This window comes from Anarrhichthys ocellatus, unplaced genomic scaffold (genome assembly GCF_004355925.1).
Source record: "Anarrhichthys ocellatus isolate YVR2014 unplaced genomic scaffold, GSC_Weel_1.0 scaffold109, whole genome shotgun sequence".
NCBI classification, from domain to species: Eukaryota; Metazoa; Chordata; class Actinopteri; order Perciformes; family Anarhichadidae; genus Anarrhichthys; species Anarrhichthys ocellatus.
In genome coordinates, this window is record NW_022280139.1 from 614,385 (window position 1) to 641,780 (window position 27,396).

At 40.6% G+C, this 27,396-nt stretch overlaps 1 protein-coding gene across 2 annotated transcripts in view; it reads left to right on the top strand.

The window, feature by feature from the left end:
• Positions 1-27,396, top strand: part of il1rapl2 (interleukin 1 receptor accessory protein-like 2) — a 368,671-nt gene that overhangs the window by 156,775 nt on the left and 184,500 nt on the right. The gene's annotated exons all lie outside the window — the stretch shown is intronic.

Below are 27,396 nucleotides of genomic sequence, written 5' to 3' on the forward strand. Positions count from 1 at the left end.
AGCTGGTGGTCAGCTGCTGGTTACGGTGGTTAGCTGGTGGTCATGATGGTAAGCTGGTAGTCAGCTGCTGGTTACGGTGGTTAGCTTGTGGTCATGATGGTAAGCTGGTGGTCAGCTGCTGGTTACGGTGGTAAGCTGGTGGTCATGATGGTAAGCTGGTGGTCAGCTGCTGGTTAGCTATTGGTCACGGCTCCCTTCAAGCAAAGTGGAAATATCCATTTCTTCTGGCACTTTGTGCTCTGGGAGACATAAAAAAACAACCTCAGCTCTGACTGCCAATCGGAGCAACATTTTCTTTGCACTGTGAACAATGAGTAAAATAATATGTAAAGAGTGAGTCCCAACAGACACACAGCCTTCATGCTATGTATCGGGATGTAAAAAATATTTCCTCAGTTGAGTGGAGAAAAACAATCACCCCGTATTCTTCCCTGCGTGGGCTGCTTGTATTCAAAGTACTTTATTTGACTCACTGTTCTGGTGTACAGAATACTGTACTTCAGTGTTTTCACTTTCACTCTGTATTCCCTCACACCTCCTAACCCTCTATTGTCTTAAGTAGTTTCAGAGTAAAAACGTCGTCCCAATATTTTAGATGGATTGAATAGAACCCAACATGAAATGTTCAGGGACTGCTCGTGTCAGGATTGTCTGTTTTTCAAAATTGCTAATGGCTGATTATCTGATTTTTCAAACTGAAATATTGTTACCAGTATCAGCGACACACAAAATACAGATGATATATTTGTCAGTGCATGTTCAAAATGTAAAGAATGTTTGGTTTCAGATTTTGGCCTCAAGGGTCTGTGGCAGTTAAAAAGGTCCACAGATCAACAGGGGCACTTTGAATTAAGTGCTTATAACTTTAATATTAATGTTTACTTGAATCGGTTTGTTTTGCTGATAATACAGTGCTCTCAATGTTTCTCACACACACACACAGCATTTGTCTCTTTCCACCTCTCACTCTCTCTCTCAGGCTCATTATCCCTCTCTCTCTCTTGCTTTGGATAGAAACCATGTGTCTTTCCTGTCAATACGGTACCTACCCACGCTCACTGCTATATATAGGACCTGCTGTCTTCCCACTATCCCCCACCTCCCCCTCCCCTGCACCTCTTCTATTCAGCTCCCCATCAAACATGCTCATTCCACATCAAAACAAATGTAGAGCGCTGGGGAGGGAGAGAGGGAAAAGATGGAATAAAATGGAAAACAGACCAAGAAATAGACCCTGAGTCAGAGTGAGGGAAAGTAAATGAGAGGCTCAGGGAAAGGTTGAGAGTGGAGAGGAAAGATGTGGGTGAGTTTATCTATTTTACGATTTGTGTCTAGTATTTTGCTTTGTGCAAGATCATTCCACGGTCACCTCAAACTCTCTTGCTTTTGGCGGCCTGTAATGCGGCTGATCTGGGACCTGAAAAGCACACATTTATTGGAGCCATATCTGCATGAGAGTGCCAGCTGAACAACAACAGAGAAGGACATGGGGGGAATTTGAGGGAACGGAGCCGGGTAGAACGTAATTAAGGACTTAGTTCAAGCCCCGGTATTGGCAACATGCCCTCCTGCTGAAGTGTCCTGGAGCAAGATATGGAATCTCTTCCCGCTCTGGGATTCTGTTCTGTAGCTGACCCTGAACTCCCTGTAGAGGGAGGCGAGAGGTTTTTTTTTTTCTTACACACTACAATGAAATATGATATCATTAAATACAAGAAATCATTGAAAGCAAAGCCTCCCCTGCTTTTAATTTCAACCCATACAGCACACAGGAAGCAGGATGGGGGCACCTCTGCAGCTACCAGTCCACCCAAATCAATAAAACAGTAAAAAACAAAAACAATGAATCATGCACTAGAACATAAACTCCTTTATTACAGTTCACATACTGGTTTTGAAGAATTTATTATAAATCCAAACACAAGATTACATTTCAACACATCATGATAGCGTTAAAATTTACCTTAGCTTAATATTAAATATTTGTACTGAATGGAGCTTGAACGCATCATAGTGCAACTCAATGCAACCTCCGTTGATGTTAGCCGTTTGCTCCATAAGCAGGACCGTGCTGTGCATCGGATGCTAACAGCTGATGTTGCTAGCTCTCTGTCTGCCGATGTAAAAGTGGATTTGTCATAATTTGTTATAATGTAGCAATCCTAGGATGACGGTAGCCCAGGCTGGAGCGCTGATACCCAGTGCCGACGGTGCTGTCGAAAAACAAGTACCGGCACGTTTTCCAAATTCTACCCCCAGCCTGGTGTCAAAGCATCGGTTCTCGTGACATCCCTGTTTGAAACAATGACATTTCATGGAAAAAAACAATTCTAGTGGAATCTTCGGGTTCAGTTTGCGTGGTGTTTTGGCCACAGACAAAAATGCATTATAAAGGCTTATAAATATTATCTGTAGTTTTTATAATACCACAGAACTGATACATTTGCATATTTGATTTGATTTCACTTTATAATCGCAATATTTTCCTAAATTTGTCTTGCGTCCCAAAATGAAATTAAAAAATGTAAAACACATTTGAAGCCAACATCAAAATCCTACTAAAATGATATATCACATCAGACATTACAATAAGTTGAAAGGAAAAGTACAATTCAACAACGAAATACCGAAAGAAAGAACAGACTACACTACACTACACTACGATGCATTAGTGTGTGTGTGTGTGTGTGTGTGTGTGTGTGTGTGTGTGTGTGTTTGAGTGGAACACGCTAAAGTGATTTTGTTTAACTTCTTCTTTTGCCGAGGTTCTGTCGCCTCTCAATGCAAGAGGGAACTCTTAGTCTGATTTCTATAATTAATGTGAGAACTTAAAGTGAACCTGGAAGTACATTATGTTGACCCCTCTCAATGCTGACCTCAGCAGGATCTGCGCGTGTTCCTGTAATGCATGTGAATGCTTAAGCATTCCGGTGGCTTTCTGAGTGTGTTTCTAGTTCCAAACACTCAAACTTGAATCCGTGTATTTTTGTGTTCCACACAATGAAGATGTTGCTGTATCGACTGGTAAGGTAACGGTAATCAGAGCTTCATGGTATTCTGTAACCTAACTGTGATACACCAGATGCGTCATGGTTTCCAGGTGGGATGTAACTTCAAACCCTCCTTAATAAGATTCTCAAATTGCAGCCTCTGATATATTCAATGTGACAGAAACACTCACAGGATCTGAAAACAAGCTGCAGCTGCTCATAGTTATCGTGTTACATAATGGTAAGGTAATATATATCACCATGTATCTTCCCCAGTTGATTACTTTTATTATGGCAATTATTATTCTTTAGCAATTAAATGTTTTAGTATGCAAATGAGACTTTATACTTTTAAATATGTTTTCATTTAGATACATTTTCAGAACAGAAATATGTACACTGGATGCTTGTTTAATTTTGTTGACATATTCAAATTTAAAATATTTTTACAGAGGGAATTATCTCTTTGTATCACTCCATAAATCAGGTCTAAAATGTAGAAATGAATGACACATGGACAAACCCTTCTGCAAAAGCCATCCGAATATAGACAGGAAGGAAACTGGAAGGTTTGTATGTAAGTGCTGCTAAAGTAGAGATGTCAGGCTAATTTATAGAAAACAGCATTTAAAGATATGGGTTCCAAAATGCTATATATTTTGAAGACTTGAAAGGTGAAAAAGGTAAAAAAAAAAATTATGTCGTAAAATGCAAATGAGGCATTATCTAAGTGTAACTCTCCATGAGTTTACGACAAATCCACAGAAGCAAATGTATTAAAATGAACAGAAAGAAGCTCTTTCACTAGTCTGCTGTGTAATGTGAGGTCGCCTCTTTGATTCACTAGCGAAATGTTTACATTAAGAACATTTAAGGATCATGGGGCAAGAACGGACTGATAAGCACGAGCACTGTACGCCTCTGTAGCTGATACAGAATGAAACACTTACTCTTAGTGACCTGTGTGAAATGCTCGGCAGAAACACAACACTAAAAGATACAGAACACCAAATAAGTCACCAAAATAAAAGCAGGCGAGCAGAGGATCAGCACTCTAAGAGTGATCCCAGCCTCAGAGTTTGTATCCGGCTTCTTGTTGCAGCTACTTGTTTAAACTGAAACATTAGCATGTCAGCTGTCAAGAGCCCTGGGTGATACACACTACATTTTGAGTATTTTTCTTTAAGTGCCATAAAGGAATAAGAGGTGACAGCATGGGCTGTTTTAGATAACATGCCGGTAAGTGCTGCAATGTGTTCCGTAATGTCCCCGCAAATGTCATTTCTGCAACTTAATATATGTGCAGCCAGCCTGTGGACGTGCCAAACGTCTAAAAAGATGAGTGCTCTGAATGTATGTTTTCATGATTTGATTTTGCATGACCTGCGCTGCTGAGGACAGAAATGTATGGACAATGTGTACGGGCATAAATAAACCATTTCCTCTGTGTGTGTGTGTGTGACCCAGTTCAACATTGAATGTGTCAGGAACTATGAAACATGTATGCAGCAGGCCTGACTGAAATGTAAAGAAAAAAAAAACAGAACACAGGGTCAGAAAGGTGCACCTGCATACTTGATAGAGTGATGCTTGAGTGGTTAGATATTGAGGGGGAACCCTCTCTCCACTAGAGTCCCAACAGGCACTTAAGAGGATCTCCCTCTTTCTTCCAGGTATTTTGCTCTTACAGGGCGAATCAATCTGCGTGTGACACTCGTCCCTAATGATGCAACTCTGCATTCGGTGGAACTGAAGTGACTCTAAATGACACGCCGTCTTTGCGTGCTTTTCAATCAAAGCCACGCTGAAAGCACTCCTAGTGAATTCCCAGAAGTCCCGGGAATCACAGCTGAGCACATGCTAAAGTGATTATGGTTTTGGTCTCCATGCATTATGCAAATCTTTTCTGTATGACGGGCGAAACTCTCATGACGTGTGAGATCATATACTGGCATGTTATGTAATTCTATGTGACTGCTTTTAATCTGGTCAATTAATTGAGATCAAGAGAGAGCCGAGTAAAAAGACTCGTGAGTCTTAATTCAGTGAAGTGTGAGGAGGCTTCCTCGGATTGTAAAGGGAGAGGATCACTAGAGAGTATGATGTAATAGAAAGAGTTAATGTCCGTCATGGCAGGCGCTGTGTTGAGGGCGAGAGGATGTGACCCATCATGCTGTGCTCTTGTGGTTGCCTTCAGTTTTTACAGACTGTACATGTTTTGTACTGTCATGGTACATGATTTTTAAGAATAAAAAAATATATATTAATGACAGTAAAAAAGAGACCTGAAAGAATAGATAAAGAGTAAGGACATAACCAACATAGCCAGTCACACAAAGTTTTAAATCCCTTTTAATTCATAGCATTTTATAGTGCGATGAATTGGAGGGCAGTATGTATCCATGGAGTATCAACAATAAGCCAGTTCTGAGATCTGGTCTGATGAACAGCAGTTTGTAAGTCAGATAATCTGATATACTGAGTCACTTTAGTATTAACTGACAAACAAATAATAGTGTTATTGCGTAGATCAGCTTCTTGATCATGATGATACGTTTAATATGTGTCTCCTGTAATGAACGATGCTTTGACTGCATCAAGTTCTTAAAAAGCACTGCAGGATAGAAGTCAATTTCAAAATGGTTTTCTTGTCATCAACAATAGGAAAGCAGAACTATCACTACCTGTCAGTAATTAAAAGAGGGGAAGATCAGGGACAATATTACTACATTTCCTGTAATACACAGCAACAATTAAAGTCCTCAAGTTGTTGCATTTTCACATTGCTTAATGTCAGATTAATGACATTAACCCTCACAAATTACTGTATTTTGACACAATAATACTCTGCAATTTGATCGAATTTTGAGTAGATTTCCTTACATGCTGAGTATACCACTTGTTTCCAGTCCTGAAGGCAAATACTGTTGGTTTTCTTTCATATCTGTCAGTTAAGTGCACTCAGGTATAGATTTGCCTCTATTTGTCTTACTTTATCTTCATGACGTTCTTCTAAAAATGGCAAAGTGTTTCCAAAATATTCCCACATCAATGCTGATAAAAGTCAATTTAAAATAATATGAACACTAACAACAGCAGATGGGCTTGGATTTGTCCAATTTGTGAGAATTATTTGAAACAGGGCGATTGCATACCTGCGGTCATGTTTACTACTACAGTACAGAGACCAAGCAGATGAAAACACGAGTACAGCTGACCGGCTGCTGTACCAGCACTGATATCTACTCCAGTCCTCTCAAGCTGACATTTGAACTCAGCCTCCCGTCATAGTACGTCCTGTGTTATTTTAACATCCGCAAATAAGACAATGGTATTTCTGAGATCCAGTTCACGTGCTCCACCCGGAGGTGAGCAGACGACCCAGATAACCTGGTGGCTGCGGGTCAGACACATGGTCAGCTCCTCACACGGCTTACAGAGAAGAGAGGAAGGGAAAGAAGATTAAGTATAAATAGACAGGCATCATTTTGAGTCAATGTATATGAGATGTATGCTGCATTGGTTTGGAGCATGGATCCATATTTAACTATAAGCTCACAACAAAGCCCCCGGTTATACGTTCTAATCTCTCCGTCTCCCAATAGTGGGTTGTGAATGCATCGTCTACAGCCCTTTGGCCAAAGACGCTTTTCTGGGTCACAGGATAAGAAGATGAAAGATAAAAAAGAAGGAGGAATAATAAAAGATCCAAGTTTTACTTTTACATTAGCTCACCTGTTCTAAGTAGCTCTCTTTAAATAGCTATAAAAACAGCTGGGAAATATTTTCTCTAGCCTCCAGTGTTGACGTTTGAAGCCTTTCTACAAAGAAAAGGGAGTAAAGCACTTCTTTTCAGACTTGTTATTGTTGGTGGGGGACAAGCTGTAAACACAATATGGGCGCATTGTATATTACATACATTGTTACGGCGAACATTAACTTAAACAGTTGCTAATTCACACCACAGACACACAGCTACATCAGCATTGGTTTGAGGTTGTGCGTTCCAACTGCCCGACAACGTGGCATGTACGGTAAAATGAGCTTTTAGCTTTGTTTTGGTCTCCTCCAAATCCCGGGCCCGTTCCATAGAGCTAGTTTACAAAAATAAACCTGGCTTATTCCGTCGAAATGTCACAACGGCTAATTTCGAGAAAAACATGGATTTATGTCAACATCCCGTTTTTTGGTCATTTGGGGTTTTTGATTGATTCTTATTAAAGAAAGTCTTCTTATTGCCAAATAAACGTTGAATACATTTTTCGAAGCTTATAAAGGCATGGTGACAAGTTCACAATGAACCTGTCTACCGCTCTCTCTCTCTCTCTATATATATACTGTATATATATATATACACATCGTATATATATATATATATATATATATACAGTATGTCAAAGTGTATATATACACTTTTACAGCCTTGAGGTTTAATATCTTTGTATATATCTTAGTTATTTAACAACATCCAGTTTTTTCGTTCTTACTAATGTTTGATTGTATTGTTCCACCGCCTATTCCAATAGACATTACCCCGATGTCTTGATGTATGATTACTGCCCTCCAACTCCTCCCAAATTCAGCCTATTTGATTGGATTTCTTATGAGCCAATCACAGTTGTCCACATCATCTTAAGTGACTGCTGCTCTTGGCTGCTTAACACCAGTGTTTGCACACTCAATCATCTTGACGACTTGAATCTGTCTCCAATTAGTCTGATTGCGTGAACTTGAAATGACCTATTTGGAACTTCATTCGAGTGAGGTTTCGGGCTTTACGCCCCACTTTGCTTAGCTGCTAGATGCTCCACTATATTCACTCGCTGAGTCACTGTGTCTGTTGGCCGCGTGGTGCTGTGCAGCTGCCCGGTGCAGCTGCAGAGTCTGAGGACATATCTGTTGGAGGTTTCTCACTACGAGGGACACTTTTCTGATTACACTCACTCCTTTGAGCCATTGTTCATATGAAAATACATGACATTACACACAAATAAACAGTGTTAGCACATTAGCATACGCTACCAGTGCAGCAGCAGCGAAGGTAGAGAATAAACAAAAAAAAACTGGACTGACTCAGTCATTTTACTATTCATCTGAAGCTTACATTAGTTAACATGTGCCACCATAAGCTACTGGTCAGCAAGCAGCAGAACCTGAGTGTGTGGAACTTGGGATGGATATGTTTTTTTTGTAACATATTCTCATGTGCTCACTAGCAGGTTCTTCTCTAAATGTGTTTTTTACTTCAACAAGCAAACTGTGTCACAAAGCACCTTGAAATGGAGTGAGAAAGACCTTGCTCAGGGCACCTCCCGACCCGACCCATCAACACTGAACGCAATAATGCGGCTCCTCTTGTTTATTAGCATTTGTCCCGCAGCTAAAATAATCTACTATACCATACCTTACATTTCTCTGAACAGTATTAGCCACAACAACTCACAACACCCACCTAAATGACCTGGAATCCCACAGGAGGTTTACAGAGCAGAACCAGTGTTCTTCTTCTTGTTTTTTTTTACACCATTGTCAAACTGATGATAATATTAAAGCGCAGAGACATCGTTCGGTTCATTAATATGTGTCCTGCAGCTAAATAGAATTCTACAAGTCACAGTGTGGTGTCGGTGGTGTCTCTGCACATATTTAAAAGTGTGGCACAGCTGCTCCCAAACAGCAGGCTGATGGGGGGGGGGGGGGGGATATGCAACTGGAGATAGTGTTAGCGTGTTCTAAAGAGAACGGTACTCTAGTTGACACCTCATTAATGTGTATGGAGTTGCATTTGTAATGGTATTCAAATTTCTCACAGCTTTAAATATACACTTCATCTTCAGAGGGTTTTGTTGTATCCAACACCCTGGCTGCATCCTCTTTGAAGGAGAGAACAGTGTGTTTGTGCGTAAACATACGCTGTGTCTGCATTATATCCTCATACAAGACTTCCTATGATATCATATGAAACAGTTACTCCACATGTGTTTGTGCGTTTTCCTACAAAAGCCAGCAACACGTGTTGATTTTTGCTCATCACACGCATACCGTCTTTTCAAAATAAACTTTCTTCTTCACAGGAAATAAGTGTTACGCCCGATGGAAGCACAGGGAGAACCAGGCCTCCATTGCACGACAGCAAGATAGGTGTCGTGCATAGGAAGGCAGTCAACCCGGCAGGGATGAGGTTGGGTAAAAACAGGCAGAGATCACAAAAACCAGGAACATGAAACACATGGAATTCACTGGACCGCTAGAGACAGATGTACTAAGAAGAACTGGCACAGAGACAGGGGAGCAAGGGGGAGGTGTAGGTGATTGGATTTAATCAGGGGCGGGGCAGCCAGTCCAGGCAGGGAATGAAGCGACCTGAAACGAGAGGAGAGGAGAGTAACACAAACACACACATATCTATATGTGTGTGTGTGTGTGTGTGTGTGTGTATCTAGTCTTCCTGGGCTAACGATCTCAATCTTGAACCGAAGGTCTCGTCTCTCCTGCTCCCTCCCGCTGTCCACTCGTGTTTAAGAGAAGCAGCTCGCTCTCTGAAGGAAAACTAGTGGCTCCGTTTCTTTATTGCAAACGCTGAACTGATGTTGACCCCCTCTGCAATTATTAGTCATGTTTCTCAGCGTGTGTGTGAGGAAGAGTGTGTATTTTGTTATCGAGCATTTGCTCCGATGTGTGCACGCATATTCACTGCCAAGTGTGTGTGTGTGTGTGTGTGTGTAAATGGCTGCCTGCTTCAATTGTTTGGGAGTATCTCTCCTTGGATACCGAGACAGTAATCTTACGTCTCAGTCACACACACACACGCGTGCACACACACACACTCAGTCACACACACATACACACACTCACACAGGCCCATTCTCTGTTCACAGTGTAATGAGGCAGAAATCAGAGTCAAGCTGTGAATTTATGAAACAAGATGTAGATGAACGGATGCCTTGCCAAGACTGGAAGGCCATCAAGCTGTTCTAATATTGCCGTCTCATCCCACTCACACATATAAGAGGCTGTATCGTCAGTGAAATGCTGTTAGTCTTTAAAGGTGCAATCTGGATTGAAGTGTTTCCCACTTGTGTCTCTGACGAATTTGGTTCATCCACAGAAAATACGATTTTTGGAAACTGTCCTTTGTGTCCATGTCAGTTGTGACTGAAACTGTCAGTTATAGTTATGGTTGGTCGTTGAGCCGCAAGGCCCAAAAAGAAGCTTTTAAGAAACAAATGCATTTTTAAAAGGAAATGTTTCAAGGATTTTACTGGAAATATCCTGTCCCCATATGTCCTACATGCATATTTATTATGATGTATACTGTGTCTTTAATATTTGGTCTACACCAGACATTAAAATTCGTCAAAATATGATGAAATGGTTTTATTTCTCCCAACAATAAATGCATGTAAAACGCATAACCAGTCTACATGATAGCACAGATATCTGAGTCCTCAATACAGGTGATAAAGAGTACTTGTAGAGGGTGCTATGAATGTGAGATATTGTACAACAGTTATTTAAACATTTGATTGAACATATAACAACAAATATTCAAACCATAGTTTTAAAAATGGCATGGGCTATTTACTATGCAGCCTCTTCCTATTACTGTGAATACAAAATAATTGGATAACTCAGGTGCGATCATGAATGAATAAATCCCCATGTAGTCTAAGTTGAACTATCAAAACTTGCGGGACCATTGGAACAGCATGTTGGTGATAGCCTTAGCCTAAACAGCAACAGCACAAGGCTACTGTTTCAAAATCAAATAAAACATCTATTAGTCAGAGCACTCACATCAGAAAGAAGCACTGTCAGAGCACTAAATATGTTTTGAATTCATGAAAGTTTCTCTGAAATCATCTGGAAGAGGAGAGCAGCTGTTTGTCTCTCTGTCTCTCTCGCTTGTTGACTTTTCCATTTACTTCCCTGTTGTTTCCCTTTTCTCTGTGGAACAGAAGCTTCTTTCTACAACCACGAAAAGCAAGCGGGCTAAGAAACTGCCTCTCTATTGATTGTTTCAGTACTCTGGACAACGCCGCACCTGCGCGCACACACACACACACACACACACACACACACACACACACACAACAAACTGTCCTTTGTTCTCAAACAACAGCAAAACGAAATTCAGGATATGCACATGTATTTTTGTTGTTTTTACAGTTTTTTTTATTGATACATGAAGTTTAAACAGAGGTGGATCAGTGTGCAAAAAAACTAAAGGAAAATGATTAGACAATCAGTCGACCATAGTCTCGGCCAATCAGAGTCAACTATGTCAGTTCTTTGTCAGTGACACCCCTAGTGTGTATTTATTGAGTGATGACAGGTGAAAATGTAGGGAAACGAGTATAATTGATTTGAAGGATATCACGTGCCGTTTGAATAATTTGCAGTTTCGCTGCATAGCAGACTCCATTTTCTATTTGTTGAAGAATACTATGTGCTGTCCTGCAGGGAACAGTTTCTTCCTGCAGAAAGAAACACAACTTTTTGCTGCTGCTGAGTAAAAAAATCAAAAACAAAGGCTAGACTTCTGGGTATCACCTACACACAAAAAAATGACACGCCGCAGATCCAGCCGTCGTCTCACCATGGCTGTGTATGTGTGCAACATGACTACTGGCTGTCACAGTGAGTCACAGAGGCAATGACGATTACTTCTTCTCAGCATCCAGCTTGACTCACAACATGAGCCTACACACCAACACGTTGCCAAGAGAGGATGGAACCGGGCAAAGCGCACACAGCCTTACGTAAGTATTGTATTGGAGTTGCTGTCAGCCTGGTCTCGCCAAATAGCCTCAACGGTGCAAACATTTGAAATTCAGGCCATTAATATTATAGCAAACAACTAATGCTTATGTAAAGATATAGTCGAGTAAATTCTACCTGGCCAGAGAATGAAGTCACTCTCCCTCTATGCATTGCCATTTGAGCTTCTCTGTGCGTATGTGGGTACGGGGGGGGGGTTACTGCTGATAACACTTTCCTGACCCACAGCGTTGTTGCAGAGGGTGACCCGCGACAGAGCTGCACTGCTCACAGGGCTCTGCAGCTGCTCTAATCCGTCAACATGAGTGCCGAATTAAAGAGGTCCGGGTTAAAGTCATTTTGAGTGTTATCGCAACGCATTTTTGGTGCTTTCAGTTCAAGACAGAGCAATAAATGCACTGAACAAGTGCTCTGGAAGTCAGGTGGCGTAGTATAAAGAAGGACAAAGTTTGTGTAGATAGGAGGAAAGGGTGTGTGATGAGGTCAAACAAACAGGACTTTCACATTCATGTCCCCTAGCTACTCAACCCATGTATGTGGCTTGATTCACATTACAGATGTCCTTATTTAAACCTTAACCATGATCTTTTCTCAAACCTAAGTAGTGATTATAAAGAGTATTTAAAAAAATTATTGTGCAAAGAAGAGTTTCTGTATTTGATGTACAAACTGCTTTAGGAAATGCTCTAGTTCTTCCTGAAATTCTGCAGAACGTTCCCCCCCACAACCAACGCTGCGTCTCACGCGAGTGTCTTGTAACACACTTTTGTGAATACAGTTATTTGCTCATGTACAAGCTTTTGCCCTCCCTCTCTCTCTGTGCCTCCAGATCAGAGAAACCCTTTCATGAGCCTCCACCAGACTGCACCATGCTAGATCAATATAGAGAGCGTGTGTGTGTGATCAATAACCAATCTGACTATAATTAATGTGGGATCGAGTGGAGTTTGCAAGTAGTATACACACATGCACAAGTGCACACAATGGGAGAAGCAGGACATTGTGACAGATGATTTGGAGAGAAAGCGAGATGTGAGCTTTGAGCGAATCTCTCTTTCTTGCCATCCCTCCTCTCCTGCTGGCTACTGTGGGTCACTTGTTTCCCTTTTCTTGTTTTCTTTTCCTCGGGCCAAGAAGGGTAGATACAATGTGTCGACGCCCTTCTCAACATCTCTTGTTCATACTGGTAGGAGATATTGAAAAATGCTTTAGGGAAAAGAAAAGAAAGGACATTCAGAGAGAACAGAAGCTTTTCATACAACTTGGATTTTATTGTCATAGTTTAGACATTATTCTTACTGATCATTTTAACACTACTCACCAAGTTGGTTTCTGAGTAACAAGTAGATGGTTGTAGTAGCTTTTGAGTAGCCAAGAGATGGCAACAGCGTCGCAACCGTGCAAGATGCTGACACAAAATGTACAGATGTGTGTCGTTGAGATGAAAATGAAAGGCAGAATTTGAAGATGGCTGGGAAGATATTTACACTAGTGTGATCCCATCGCAGCATGATCACTAGTTTGGAAGAGAAAACAAAAGTGACAAAAAAATATCCCCAAAACATCACAGTTCATAGACCCACTACAAGAAAGACAAGAAAAAAAGGATCTATTTTCTCTTCACTGGCAACATTTTGGGCCAATTAGTTGTGAATAATTGGGCACATTGTATGTTGTCTGCTTTGTTAATTGAGTTCTGAAAACTTTGTGACATCCTTTTAATGCAGTGTTAACTTCATACAGGTATTACAATTTTAAGTGACACAACTGTGTGTCATCTGCATAATAAGAGATATGAGAGTGATGTGCATAATGGGCACCATTTTCACACAGGAGACTGAAGTGGCCTAAGAATGTATCCTTGCAAATCGCCACATATTACAGGAGCAGACACACTCAATGAACAGATGTAGCCTCATGTACTTCACAAGCTACTTGCTCCAAATACAAACAAAGTGCTTTAGATAATCTAGCCATTCTGTTCACTGTATGTTTAAATGGTTAATGTGCTTTATACCTCCGGGAGGAGAACAAAGGTCTTAAGTGATGAAAGAATCATAGGACTGATCAATAAAGCATGCAGAGAATGAAAAGGAAATAATTCATAAAGGAGTGGTAGAGTGGGAAAGGTCATGATTTAATACTCAGGAAAGATGAACTCTGACTTCTTCGAAAAATGTTGCAGCGCATTAACGTAAGTGTGTGTGTGTGTGTGTGTGTATGCGTGTGTGTGTATGCGTGTGTGTGTGAGCACATGCTTGGCACAGAAAGATAAAGTTTAAAATGGTGGAATGAAAAAGGAGGGGAAAGATGCAAAAGCATGTTAAAGAAACAATGGTTGAACTCAATCATTTTTAGGGTTCATATTGACCGGCACTCACATGCATGCACACAGTCAGAGTTAGCAATGTCTCATGTCCAATTATCCTCGTCCCTTTCTCTCCATGTGTCACACATTCATTCTTTCTCTCCTCCGTCTCTGATTCCCCCTAAAGGCATATGGGTCTTTTTCTTTCTTTATATGAATACGTTTGCAATGGTGATACTGTGACACTTTCTACAGATTGCTGTATCAGTTTTAAGCCTTTTAAGGATACGGTTATTACCATTTTGTAATTTAAATTGCAAACAGCCTGACCTCTGTTTCTTTTGTGTACGTATGTTTGAAATTAAAAAACAGACAGATGCTCTTTAGCTGTGGAAACGGACCAATTATTAATATTGCGACATCAAATTCGACATGTCGTGTAGTGCTGTCTGCCAATCTGTTCAAATTTTCACTGGGATTTTCTCATTTTTCATACAGACAGAAACATTTGTCACACACACACACACACACACACACCTTCTGGTAAAACTCTTTGAAATGAATGCCTTACCCTGGTTACAGTAGCTATGTGTCTCATTTACATGACATTTCAAGATGTTGCAGAATGAAAGAAACACAGCGGCACAGTGTTTAGCAGCCTCATTGAAGTCTGTATCTTCTACCTGCCTGTGTGTGTGTGTGTGTGTGTGTGTGTGTATGCTTCCTGGGTAGAGGATGCCGTGTGCTTGAGTAGCCTAGTTCACAGATGGTCTTGTTCGACCACGTCTATAGATGATTATTGCAAAATGCCAACATTGACCAGCCGAGCACGTGTTCAGCCGTCATCTAGTTTTTTTGAAACCAATCCAACATCCAACTGATTTGAACCCTCTGAACACCAAAAGCCATCGGTGGGTTTGAAATGCATGTTTTATTGTTTGCATGATTTCTAACTTTCTGATGCTCTTTGAACACATCATGAGTAACAAACAATTTAGTCAGGAAAAGCAACCAAATCAAAGCTTAAAATTGTGATATTTTATCACAATTTTACTCATCTCATATACATTTTTCACCCAATTAAAAAAACATTTGCACGAACCAATTGCAACTGAGAAGCCACGAATGACCAACACACACGCGACAAAAACTCGAAACGTCCACTTAACTGCAGGCTGCTGAACACAGAGCAGAGAGGATATTCATAGCAAGTGGGGCTTCAATTTTGTTTCATTATTAGAAATAATTTTGATCATTTGAAAATAAATGTAATAACTATATGCCATTCCATTGTTTGTCAAATAAATTCAAATTGCGTTCATATATATATTTATGATTTATGGCATAACTGTTCTGCACACAAGACATGTTCTCTCTAGTTAGTCATGATTGTGCGGTTTCCATAGAGGTGCAGGATTTATATGTTGCAGTGAAAAAACAAGGCCACAGTGACTCAAATGTGACGGAAGCCAAAACACGCCCTGAAAGTGCTCAGGGGTTTTAATTTGTGACGTGCTTCATTGTCTGCTTTACTTACATGTATCTGGATGAGCAGTTCAATACATAAGCATCTGTTTTCTGCCCTTTAAAGTATGAACATCAGGAGCACAGTGGGCTTTCAGATCCCCTCTGCATTGCGTGTGCATATTTCATTGCTCCTCCTTGTTTTTTGTGTCATGCTTTCAGGGCAGGGGGTCTGTCTGTCGACAAGCAAGCAGAAGCTGTTTTCCTCTCCATCTTTTTCAAAACGTTCAAAGACTGCTACAGACAAAACATGTGGGAAAGGAAAATAAGATCTCTAACTATCGTATGATAGAGCAAAACATTTTCAGACTTTCTTATACCCTGAGACTGAGTCGAAAATATTGTTTACTTGCTTCAAATTGCTGCTCTTATGGGTAGACACTCACATTTTCATGTTTTATCGCCGCCAGAAGCGCTGCACGGGGCTGAGAACTGACAGACAGGCACACGAAGATAATAAAAACCGCATTTACAACCCATTAGATAAACTTGAATGCGTGACCATCAACTGAAAGTCGAGGCTGATTTTCTTTTTGATTTGTGAAAGGTGACCATTTTGGTTATGTTACAGTTCCATTACTCATCTTTATCTTTCCTTCTTTCTCTATCTTGTCTGTGCCACATTCAACTCTGCATCACATCTGTCAGCGGGCCATTCATCTTATGTGTGTGCGTGTGTGTTGAAGTGGTGTTTGTGTGTGTATTTTGTGTCATCTTTTAGGCGTTCAGTCAGTGTCTGTGATGTGTGTTTTATCTCTTGGCGTGTCACTGCTGCACGCTGTCGATGGAACTATTTACAGATCTCTCCCAAAAACAGGAAGATGTTCAAATGTTAAGATCATAAGCAAAGCTTCGGACTCATTTTACACACACACACACACACACACACACACACACACACACACACACACACACACACAGTTATAAACTAACACCAACAACAGGATACATCCACCAACTCGCTCTCTCTCACACACACACACTCGTGTTTTCAAGACTTTTGGGGACATCACATTGACTTACATTCATGTCTTGTAGTCTTACCCGAACCCTAACCCTAACTGCTACCAGCCTAATACTAACATGTACCTGAACCTTAACCTAATGCTAACCTTATCCTAAACTTAAACAAGGTCTACACTAAAGTACGATATGGGGACATGCATTTTGTCCCCATAAGAAAGGCGAGTCCCCACAATTTGACTGTGTAAACAGATTTATGTCCCCACAGCACTGGTTAAACCACTCACACACACACACACACACACACACACACACACACACACTGTTTGCCAGTAGGATATTATAGAGTATATCTAAAAATCTATTTTGCTTTCCGAGTCAAAAGCATCCAAACAGTGACTTCCCTGCAGCACATATAAACAGTTTCTGAGGGATTATGTGCGAAGTGTGAACAGTTTTGAATATGTGTTTATATAACATAATTATTTGCATTTGTTTACCCATCCAATCCTCTAGAATCTGCCAGATCTGTCTGTTCTGCATGATTATTTCTGAGTCCCGTCTTGCAGAAATGTGTAAGCACTTCCTCTGAAATGAGGCAGAAAGCCTTTGGTTTGCTAAATCTTGCTGACACAACTTTTTGAGAAAACATCCAAAGTCCATTCGGTCTGCTATACACTTGACTGGTGTATTGTTGGGGACCCAAAGACTTGCAGTGTTGAATTACGAGTCAAAACTGTCATCCGAAGCGGGTCTTTGCAGGCAGCGGTTCTCTGAACAGGCACACCGGAACATGCGCTGCACTAGTTTGTAGTATTGTGAGAAGACAGCAATGGTATGTACATGTGGGAGATGGCTGATATTAAGATCAATAGAAAAACTGTAGATGGTTTAGGGATAAAAAAAATGAAGTGTAAAGCATTTACAAAATCAGTGGTTCCATAAAAGTTTCTACATATGGGGGACCATGACAGCACTAACAAAAGGTAAATGAAAAGATGAAACTTGAATGTAACTCAGAGGGGAATTGTAAATGTAAATCTTTGTCACAGTAAATATTCTTCTTAGATGATACTAAGAAGATCCAAAGACAGATGAGTGTTGACATAACATGATGCAATTGATTCTACATATCGTTCTTCCAAAGTCCTCCAAATTAAATGTCAAAACATGTTGTTTGTCCATGCCCTCTAAAACAGCACGCAGTAGCAAACATCGGTCTTCCGTGTTAAAGCCTCAATACGAGGACTGTGTGGCTTTATAATAACATTACTTGACTTCCTCCTTTGCTACTGTTATAATTACTACATCCCCAAAAGGGCGCCGTCACTTGAAAGCAGACACATTATGCTTAGCTGAACTTGCTGTAACGCCGATTCTTCTTGGGAGTCATTGGGATTCTGGCAGTAGACTAAGCAAGGCAGAGCAAGTGTCCATGTCATCCAGCTCATATGGGAATCAAGGTTCACAGGTAGTAAAGGCCCCGGAGGAAATTCTGTGAATCGTTTTTTGTCATGAGAATTTTTTAAATCTTTTTTTATTCTCAAACATCCCGCGATGTTACTGTACAAAATGTTATCCACGTGCTAGCCGGCAGGTAACAACAAACAGTACACAAAGACAGACAGAAAACCGAAACACATGCTGAAAGCAAACACAACATGATAACAAGGTGTGCTTGTGTTCTTAATATAATCCTGGCTATCCTGGCTTCATGAAGCTTGAAAAAGCTAACCCAGACTGCACTGTTGTGAGTAGAATATATTTGTCTCCAAGAAGGCAATGTGGTGTGCTACGCAGGGGCTGATCAGACCACTCCCCAGGTCCCCATGATGTGTAGAAATTCCCAGTGATGGTCACTTTGAATTAGACCAAGCTTGTTAAGTCTGACAGGATAATATCTACACATTTTTTTTGTTATGTATAAATCTGTCCCTTGCTGGCAAACCAATGTTGTGGATACTATTCTCCCAAACCTCTTGTTTGAGCTCAGTGTCCAGGTCCTTTTGCCATTTTGTCCTCAGACTCACATTCTTACCACAAAACAGTTGCTGCCATTCTACAAAATACAGAAGAAGGCCGTACATTGTGTGGAAGCTGTAAAGCTTTTTGTGAATTGTTAAATTGGGCTGTAGAATTTAAATTGACTTGACTTGAATAGTCTAGGGCAGGGGTCACTAATAGGCGAACCACGAGACGCTGTTGTATCTGAATCCTGGACCTAAAACTAATAGATAATTGAGAATTATTAGATTCTAACGGTGCGCCTCTATTTTAATCAGCGCAGCTTTTCTAGCCTTTGCAGTACTTGTGCAGCGGCCCAGGAAACACACCGACCAATTACATGCGTTGTAAATCACATCGCGTGATGCTACTCAGCCAATCAAATAAGTGTATTCCAATAAGCGTCGCTCTCAACTCGAGTGAGATTTACACACACACGGCAGAGACGGGGAGAGAGACCCAACAGTCGGAGAGAACTCGAGTTAGGGAAGTTATTTCGTATGCCGTTCTCCAAAAAGAGAAAAGTAGACCAGAGCCTTTAACCAAGAGAAGGACAGACACTTAAATGTTCATTCTTCCCACGGACAGTTCAAAACTAGTATGTCTCATATGTTCAGAGACCGTGGCGATGATTAAAAGCAGTAATGTGAAGCGCCACTACGAGACAAAGCTTAACTCTTTTGAGCAAATGTACCGACTCACATCCGAAATGAAGACAAAGAAAAATAAACGATCTAAGAGCCCAATATGATCAGAACCCTAACATCGATATGTGCAACAATGATGTTTTAACAGAGAGGAATAGAGCTGAAACAAGTGGTTTCAATAACCACAGATAAAGTCCCTGCGCACTGTCTCTTTTTAGAAGATGAGAATATAATATCGTGGCTTTTTTGGGTGACTTCACACCTGAATTATCTGAATTTAAAGCTGCAGGACAATTCAGTTCAGTTAATTTTATTTAAATAAGTTACTTTATTTTAAAAAGCTTTCTGTTATGTATTTTATTTTTAATCCAGTCCTTATTTTACTTGATATGAGAGATCATTTGTATATTATATATTTAATAATAATATTATATTATTATTATACTGCATATATATATATATATATATATATCTTTTTTGTTATTTACATTTGAACATCATGGGATTCTGGATAAAGTGTTCTTACTTCCAGAGCAGAGTGCATAAGAGTGGGACTTTCTTCAGCTGAGGGTTAGAACGTAGATTGACTGCTAAACTGAGAGCTTCAACTTCATGCTTGGATCCTTCTTCACTGAGAAAAAAAAGTCGATCGCCTGCATTATATGAATATAAATGTATGGAAGCAAAGGAATTGCAGCAAGTGTGTAATGTCTGATGAAGATGCTGTATGGAGTATTTAATTAATGCATGAAAGACTGAACTCATCCAGTATATGGTCTATTCATGATGGATGGCTGGGTGCATGGAAACTCAAAGCAAAGGGGTTTCTTCAGGACAGTGGCGGTCCTGCTGCTACACAGGCAGTAGCTTTAGAGCCCGGTTTGACGGGCTGTTCACTGCATAAGTGTTGTGGTTGTATAACCGTGGCTGGGCCTTTTCCACTCTCTTTGGTGTCCTTTCAATGTACATAGAAACCTCGACTGTACATTGGCAATACACCTACCCCAGTCAAGGGTCTTCTTTATTAGCACCGCCGCCATTCTGCCCACTCATTCTTTACCAGCCTGCAATACTGAACACACGAGGGACCATGAGGACCCTTACTGGAAACACAAGGGCCCATACTTTATTACACAGACGGTATGATTTGTTTTAATGCTTCATATTCAAACTGTTATACATTACTGTACTGTATGCTAGTCTGACTCCGTAGCATGTCCTGTAGCTTGGTAACACTTGCAGAGTGACAGTCCAACTGCAGAGCTTATACATGGGGAGCCAGGTCTGTGAGTCAATAAGAGGAAAGTAAGGCCTTACCATAGAGTTTATAAGAAGTGGATGTAGTCACGGCTTTGAAACCTTGAGTAAAACTGAACGCTGAATAAGGCAACCAAAAAGGTAACAATGGACTTTCATGAAGTGGAAACACACTTTTCAGAACCAGTTTTCTCGCCTGGGCCTTTAGCATCTTTTCTTTTTTACGACTTTTTCCCCTCAGGACTTCCTGCAGCGTTACAATAATAGTGTCATGTTTCTTGTGTGTTACTTAGGAAATAAATACTTGACTAAATTAGCTAAATAGATCCAAAGGCTAACGTGGCCAACATTAGCTAAAATGCATTGGAGTAAAAAAAACGTTTTTTACAGATTATCAAAGCATTTCCTCTGGAATGAAACTGGATTACCTCGTGACGTCAACGTCACTTTTTGACTGATGCTTAAACTCATCCTGCCTTCAAAACCAATACAAATATGAACTCTCCCGTGGTGTTAGTCAGGATGTGAAGCTAACAGTGCTGTCACGATTGTTACACCATGTTACCTTATGCAACATCTTCATCTCTAACAGCACAACTTAACGCTAGTCTTTACTGTTAGCAATAGACTTTCTTCTCACAACTTGCTAAACAGTTAGTTTGAAATCTAAAAAAAAGTTAAGTTTGCTCAGTAGAACTTGACCCTTCCATTGAGTGTGTGCCTGTTCTTAAGATGGTATTTTATGACGCTCAAAGCATATTTCTGTATAAAAGAATATGGTATATTTACCTTCTCATCCTAAATGAGCTGAAAACACAAAGTAAACCTGTTTGCCTTTATACTTTGGTGGCAGCATAGGAACTGATGTGCCTCCTGCATAGGAACCCTGAAAGCTGTAGTTGAACCGTTCTTCCAAATCGCCTGTACAATGTCATCAACTTCAGCTTTGCTGCAGAGGTTACATTTTCAGATCAGCTGAGGGTATTTAATCTGATTTGACCCAAAAGAACTTGGGGTGTAGTCCTAACCATCATCTCGCCCTACATTTGTATTTATGAAATATGATAGTATGAGACTAAATTTCCACAGTAAGCAACAATCATCATGATTTCCACAAGCAACACTGGATTGCAAGACTTAGAAAAGTATATTTACTCGCCACAGGGTCTCATAGACTTGCTCATAGTTGCTCTGGAGTTTCACATGACTGCTGTCCCGAAAACTGTGAACACCAGACAAAGAGAGAAGAAGAGAAGCCACAGTCATCCGCAGTCATTTTAATTCCTGCAAATGCCGGAGGTCACTTTCTGTGAAAAGATGAGTCGAGAGTTTAAACAGAGGGAAAGGAGAGACAGGTGAGTGGAGACAGACAGGTGAGAGGAGCCATGAAGTGAGTCAGAGAGGGAGGATATGTGGGTCGTGACTCCACGGTTTGCTGTGAATCTGTCTCTTCCTCTTCATTACTCACATGACCTGACCCGACCGGTTGCTTCAACCAGACTCGCCGCACGCTGACTGGCTGGATGGGTGGCTAATTGCCCGGCTAACTGATTGATGGATGACTGATCCAGTATCCGGATGACTTTGTTCTGGGTGGAGGGACAATGGCGACTGACTGATGAACGTTTGGGAATGCACGGATTAATGGATAATTGAAAAAGTGAAGTTTTGGACAACTGCATTGATAAGTGGACCAACAAATTGAGTTGGCCTTTGTGACTACTGGTATCTAGAAACTAATGGCGTACTTTGAACTTATTTCTTCAACCATTAATAAGAGCTTCTAATTAAATGATCATGCTGTTTATCTCTAATCTAATGTGTATCTCTGCGTAAAGGGCTGTGCATGCTGCTGTTGAGCAAACACATAATCTACAGCTTTGTCTAAACCAGCCTCAACATCAATAACAGGAGGGATGAATGCTGTGCATTTCAGGTGTGTTGCTTTGGATAGATTTGCCAACAGCTATGGGAATGACTACCGTATCAGCTGGAAAGAAAGAAGGGGGGAAGCCATTGGAGTTAGACCTTGTCTCAGCAGCAGCAAAGCAGCAGCTGTGAGTTGTCCATCAGTGTCTGACCCATACTGCTGTGCACGGATCTGTTCTATTGCATGATTAAAAACAATGAACTTTAGGTAAAGATTGTGGTTGTCAAGGGTGGATCACCGAGCGAGCAACAAGTGCAACTGCATATTGATGTGCTAACATATATTGCCACAGCAGCCTCTCAGAAGGACTGCGGTACATCTCTATCGTTGCTGTGTATTGTAAAGTATTTCCTGGGTGTATTAGAGTGTAAGTACATGTCCTTGCAGTGTCACTTCAAGTGTGCCAGACGGTTGGATGGCAACCTGTTCTCTGCCAATATGTAGAGGGGGGGGGGGATTAGTGGGATGCTGCCCCAGGCTGAGGGGCCCTGACCTGGGTTAAGGATAGCAGCCCTGTCCCCTCTCTGCCCTTCACCAACGAGAGAAGTGAAAAAGGCAGCTAGAGAGACAAGAAGATGGAGAAATCACTAGCGAGGCACAGAACACGCTTCAGTTGCATCCCTCCTTCCCTCCCCTGTCCTTCCTCCTTGAGCTCTTCCTTCCTCCCTCTTCCCCTGCCCTCCATCTCTCTCATTGACTCCCCCTGTCTCTCTGAGCATCTCTTCATCTGGCTTTATTACAGTATCAGACACCCGGGGTCAGGGGGTTCATCCAGACAGAAGTGTAGCAGCTTTGCACTCGGGGAATGAACTCTTGTGGTTTGTCCTCATGTGGCGCCAGGGCTCGTGTACCGCTGAACTCAGGGTGCCTGGCTCATATCGCGGCAGTATGAAAGAGCACTTTAAAGAAAACAACACGTCAGAACAGTTGGCATTGCCTGATGTCAGTCAGTCAACCGCAGCAGCAAGCTGCTTTCCATTTGCCCGAAAGTGATTTTGATACACAAGGACAAGAAGGACAAAATAATGGGGAAATAGTTTTAGTAAGGTAGAACACATTTGCAGTGTGATTATGGTCAAAGAACTCTGTGACTTCCCCTCCAAATGTACTCCCTTTACTCTGAAAAAATACCTGCTGGATATTTAGCCTGTGTGTGTCAGGCTGTGTGTGCGCTTGTATATTTGCATAATGAAGAACTTTTTTGAGGGAATTTGACTGGATTTTCCGATTGCTTTTCATGCTAAACTAGCAGCTTGCTAATGCTAATGGCATGGCTCAGGGCATGGCAATGTCAGTCTGTTGGACGGTCCACCACTTTGGTTGTAACTATCTCTACAACTATTGTATGGATTGTCCTGAAATTTGGTACATTCATGGTCCTTGGCGGATAAATCCTACTGACTTTGGTGACGCACTGAATTATCCTAGCACCACCATGAGGTTGACATTGTTTTTTTTGGTGAAATATCTTAACATCTATTGGATGGATTCCCATATTTCATCTATCGTGCCGAAAGGATGAAATGTAAGAAGTTCACTTATCCTGTGAAATATTGGCAATCCGCTGACTCCTCCTCTATGGTGCCACGATTTGCGGTTGTCAATGAAATTTCTCTACAACTATTGAATTGTTCGCCATGGAATTTGTTTCAGACATTCATTGATGAATTGCACTCATTTTTGTGATACTTTCACTCTTCCTCATCATCAGTTCACAATGCGTCCCATGCTTTTAGTTTATGATCAAATATTGGCAAAACTAATGACATTCCCATCAGCCTCAGCTAGACACTGCATAAAGTGCTATTTGGCAATTGTTATGCTATCATACCTAACTAATGGTGAATATTGGAAACATACCTGAATTGTCATTGTGTGCTTGACATTAGGCTCAAAACACCACTGTGCCTAAGTACCTCACAGCAATATCACACTAGCACAACCACTAAAGTATGATCAGATGATTCTTTATGGTTCGTATAGTCTTGTTTTTCTACCCAAAGGCTAGTATCCTTCAAGAGTCATTGTTGTTCTACCACTCCACATGAATATGTATACAATGCTACATGTGAGAGCTAGAGTAACACAATTTCATTGTGAATTATCAGAAGTCATTCGTTTGAAACCACTTTTAATGTATTGCAAGACATCTTAGGAATCCTGGTAAAGAGAGTTATATCTTCCTGGGAAAGAGCAACTAGTGTTTCTCAAGCAGCAGGTGTAATTGCTACATCTGGCATTCCAGATAACAGGCTATTTGGTTTCCTATGGTAATGTATTCATAATCACCTTTGTATATTTTCTGTAGGGCCTTGGCAAGTTCCATATGACTAAGTTCAATCACATTTATTATCGTTTTTGCGGCAGGCCCATGTCATCGGCATATTTAAAACAATTGTGCTGAAGCTATGGAGCCACAGTTCATTAAGCTACGGAGAAAATATAACTGCAGATAACAGACATCCCTGTGGAGCCTCCCTGTGCCAACGAGGCTCTGTTCTGACATACTGCAGATCCATTGAAACAGAACCTCTGTCCTAAATTGAACAGAGAGCCTTTGATCCAGACAATGAGGACAATGAGGCGTCCGTTAGCAGTTTGTAGTCATTGAAAGAGGAGGTTCAATTTCAGTATGAAACTCTGCTAAATGCTATAGGCCTCTGTAAGTGATGTGTGCAAAATGACACATGGTTAAACCTGCACCAATCGGTGAGCCTTATGAACTGCATAGATAGATGACATTTGTTCCATTTATTTTCGTAAAATTGAGATAGGAATCATTCATTGTGCCGGTGGTTGACATTTAAAGAACAAGTAAAGAGAGGGACCAACACCAAATCTAGTCAAAAATTTTGACAGCAGTAACTTTGGATCTGAACCTTTGGATTGGTCCACTCAAACACGGTCACACTCAGACACTGTCACACTCAGTCACTGTCACATTTAGCACTGCTTTTTTGAGTCTGGTTAAAAATATATTTATTTCAGGAACAGGTCTTCCCAAGCCTGACATACATTGCAATTACAAATTTTATTTAAGTTTTATGGACTGTTTTTGTTTTTATTTTCGGAGAATGTCATCTTCTGTGTAGTCACTGTATATCTAACCCTACCCAAGAAGTTGCAGTTTTTAAAATGTCACCAGACATTCATTATTGGGGTTGTGACACATGGCTGTGGTAGGGGTCAAAGTTTAGCCTGGTTTGGTTGTAAATCAGACATTAGTGGTTTGAGTGTACAGTACATGTGTCCTTCAAATGTCCCAATGAGACTGCTGCACTTTTCATCACCAAGCACTAAATGACTGTGTGTTACTCCAACACGTTATCGAGTGGTTCTGCCCTCTGGGATACACGTCTGCCAGCCATTAAGAAATATTCTGTATCATAAAAGGTTGCACAGAATTATCATCCTTTGAAGATATTCAAGATAGTTTATATTTTGAGTGATATATGTCAATTATGCTTTGAGGCAACTAAAACAGAAACATGGAAAGAACACTGTCTTGGTTAAAAGACAGAAAGCTTTTTTGTTGTTGTTTTCATAGAGAAAATGTAGGTATTCAGAATGAATTGAATGGGTGACCTTCTTGTGTTGTATATTTGGACAAACCAACTGAAAAGTGAGAGAAACGGGGTGACAGTGCAGGAAATACAGCGATAGCAGAGCTATAGTGAAACATGATTAAGAGATACTTCCCATCTGTTTTAAAGTAGAGCTTTTAATTTAGTTAGTCTTGTCTCTGTAAAGCCTCATTGCACATTTTGAAATGAATTACTGCATAGAGAAGGAACAGGGAAAGAGTTGGAAATATAGCAATGCAAAGGGAAGAACAGCAGTGAGACAGACAAAAAAATAATACATAATGATGTTGGCTAACATTTCAATCAGAAACTAAAAGTTTCCACACTGAAGTGCTGAGATAGAGAAGGAAAAACATTCAATAGAGTTGCTTTCTTCTCTTTAATTTCCCATCCTGCCTTTCATCAATAGGTTGAAACCTAATTAGAGGTCCAGGTGAACATTTTCACCAGACTCAATTTGGATACCTCCTTTAGTACATGTCCATGTAGCAGCCTTCACTGTGTACTTATTTGCATTAATGTGTCAAATGTGTTAAATGTTAAAAGTGTCTAATTAGCTGTTGTGCACGTACAAAAAACTGTTTTCGCAAAATTACAAATAGCTGCCCTTGATACGAATGAATGTTGTTTGTGCCGCTGTTATCTAGCAGGTTAGCCACCATTTTCACTAGTTTGGTGGTCCCTCCCATTCGGCCACGAAGCCAAGACGGTGACCAATGAGGGTGAGAATCATTCCTCAACCTTTTGTGGTCTTAGTGCACTGTATTTTGCCATACTTGTGCACTCCAAATAGCAAATACAAATACAGAAAAACAAAAAAAATATCACACAGCATGTGTTAGTTCTGTGTTTTAAGCCTGTCGACCAAACACCATTCATTTGGGGAGTTAGGCCTACTGTTCCCAGCTTGCATATTGTCAACACACACAGTATCACTGCCAGAAGGTCATGAAGTACTAGCCTATGGTTATTTTAAAGTATTCTTGCAAGTTAGAGTATTTCAACCTATAGCTTCTGTGTGACACCTGTGTTTGCACGTTAATTAAAAGTCCACATCCTTATTAAGCTGCTGGGTAAGTTTCAATAATGTCAGTCGCATTGTGTAGCCTACAAGACTGTCATGATGATTACACAATATTTGGCTATCTCTACTTCAAAGTGACACTCTATTATAACCTAGTGGCAAATGAGTTACGTGTGACCTGATGGATTCTATTTTGACTAACTAAACAAACCCACAAAAGAGCACTTTCTTTGAAATAAATAACTCTAAAAAACAACAGCAGCCTGTAGCAATTGTGTCTGAACAAAAAAAAAAAAAGAGCAACACCTCACTAACTGACACAAATTGAGTCAAGTGACTTTTCTCTCGAAAGTGTAGATAAAAACCATCACAGCCATGAGGGCT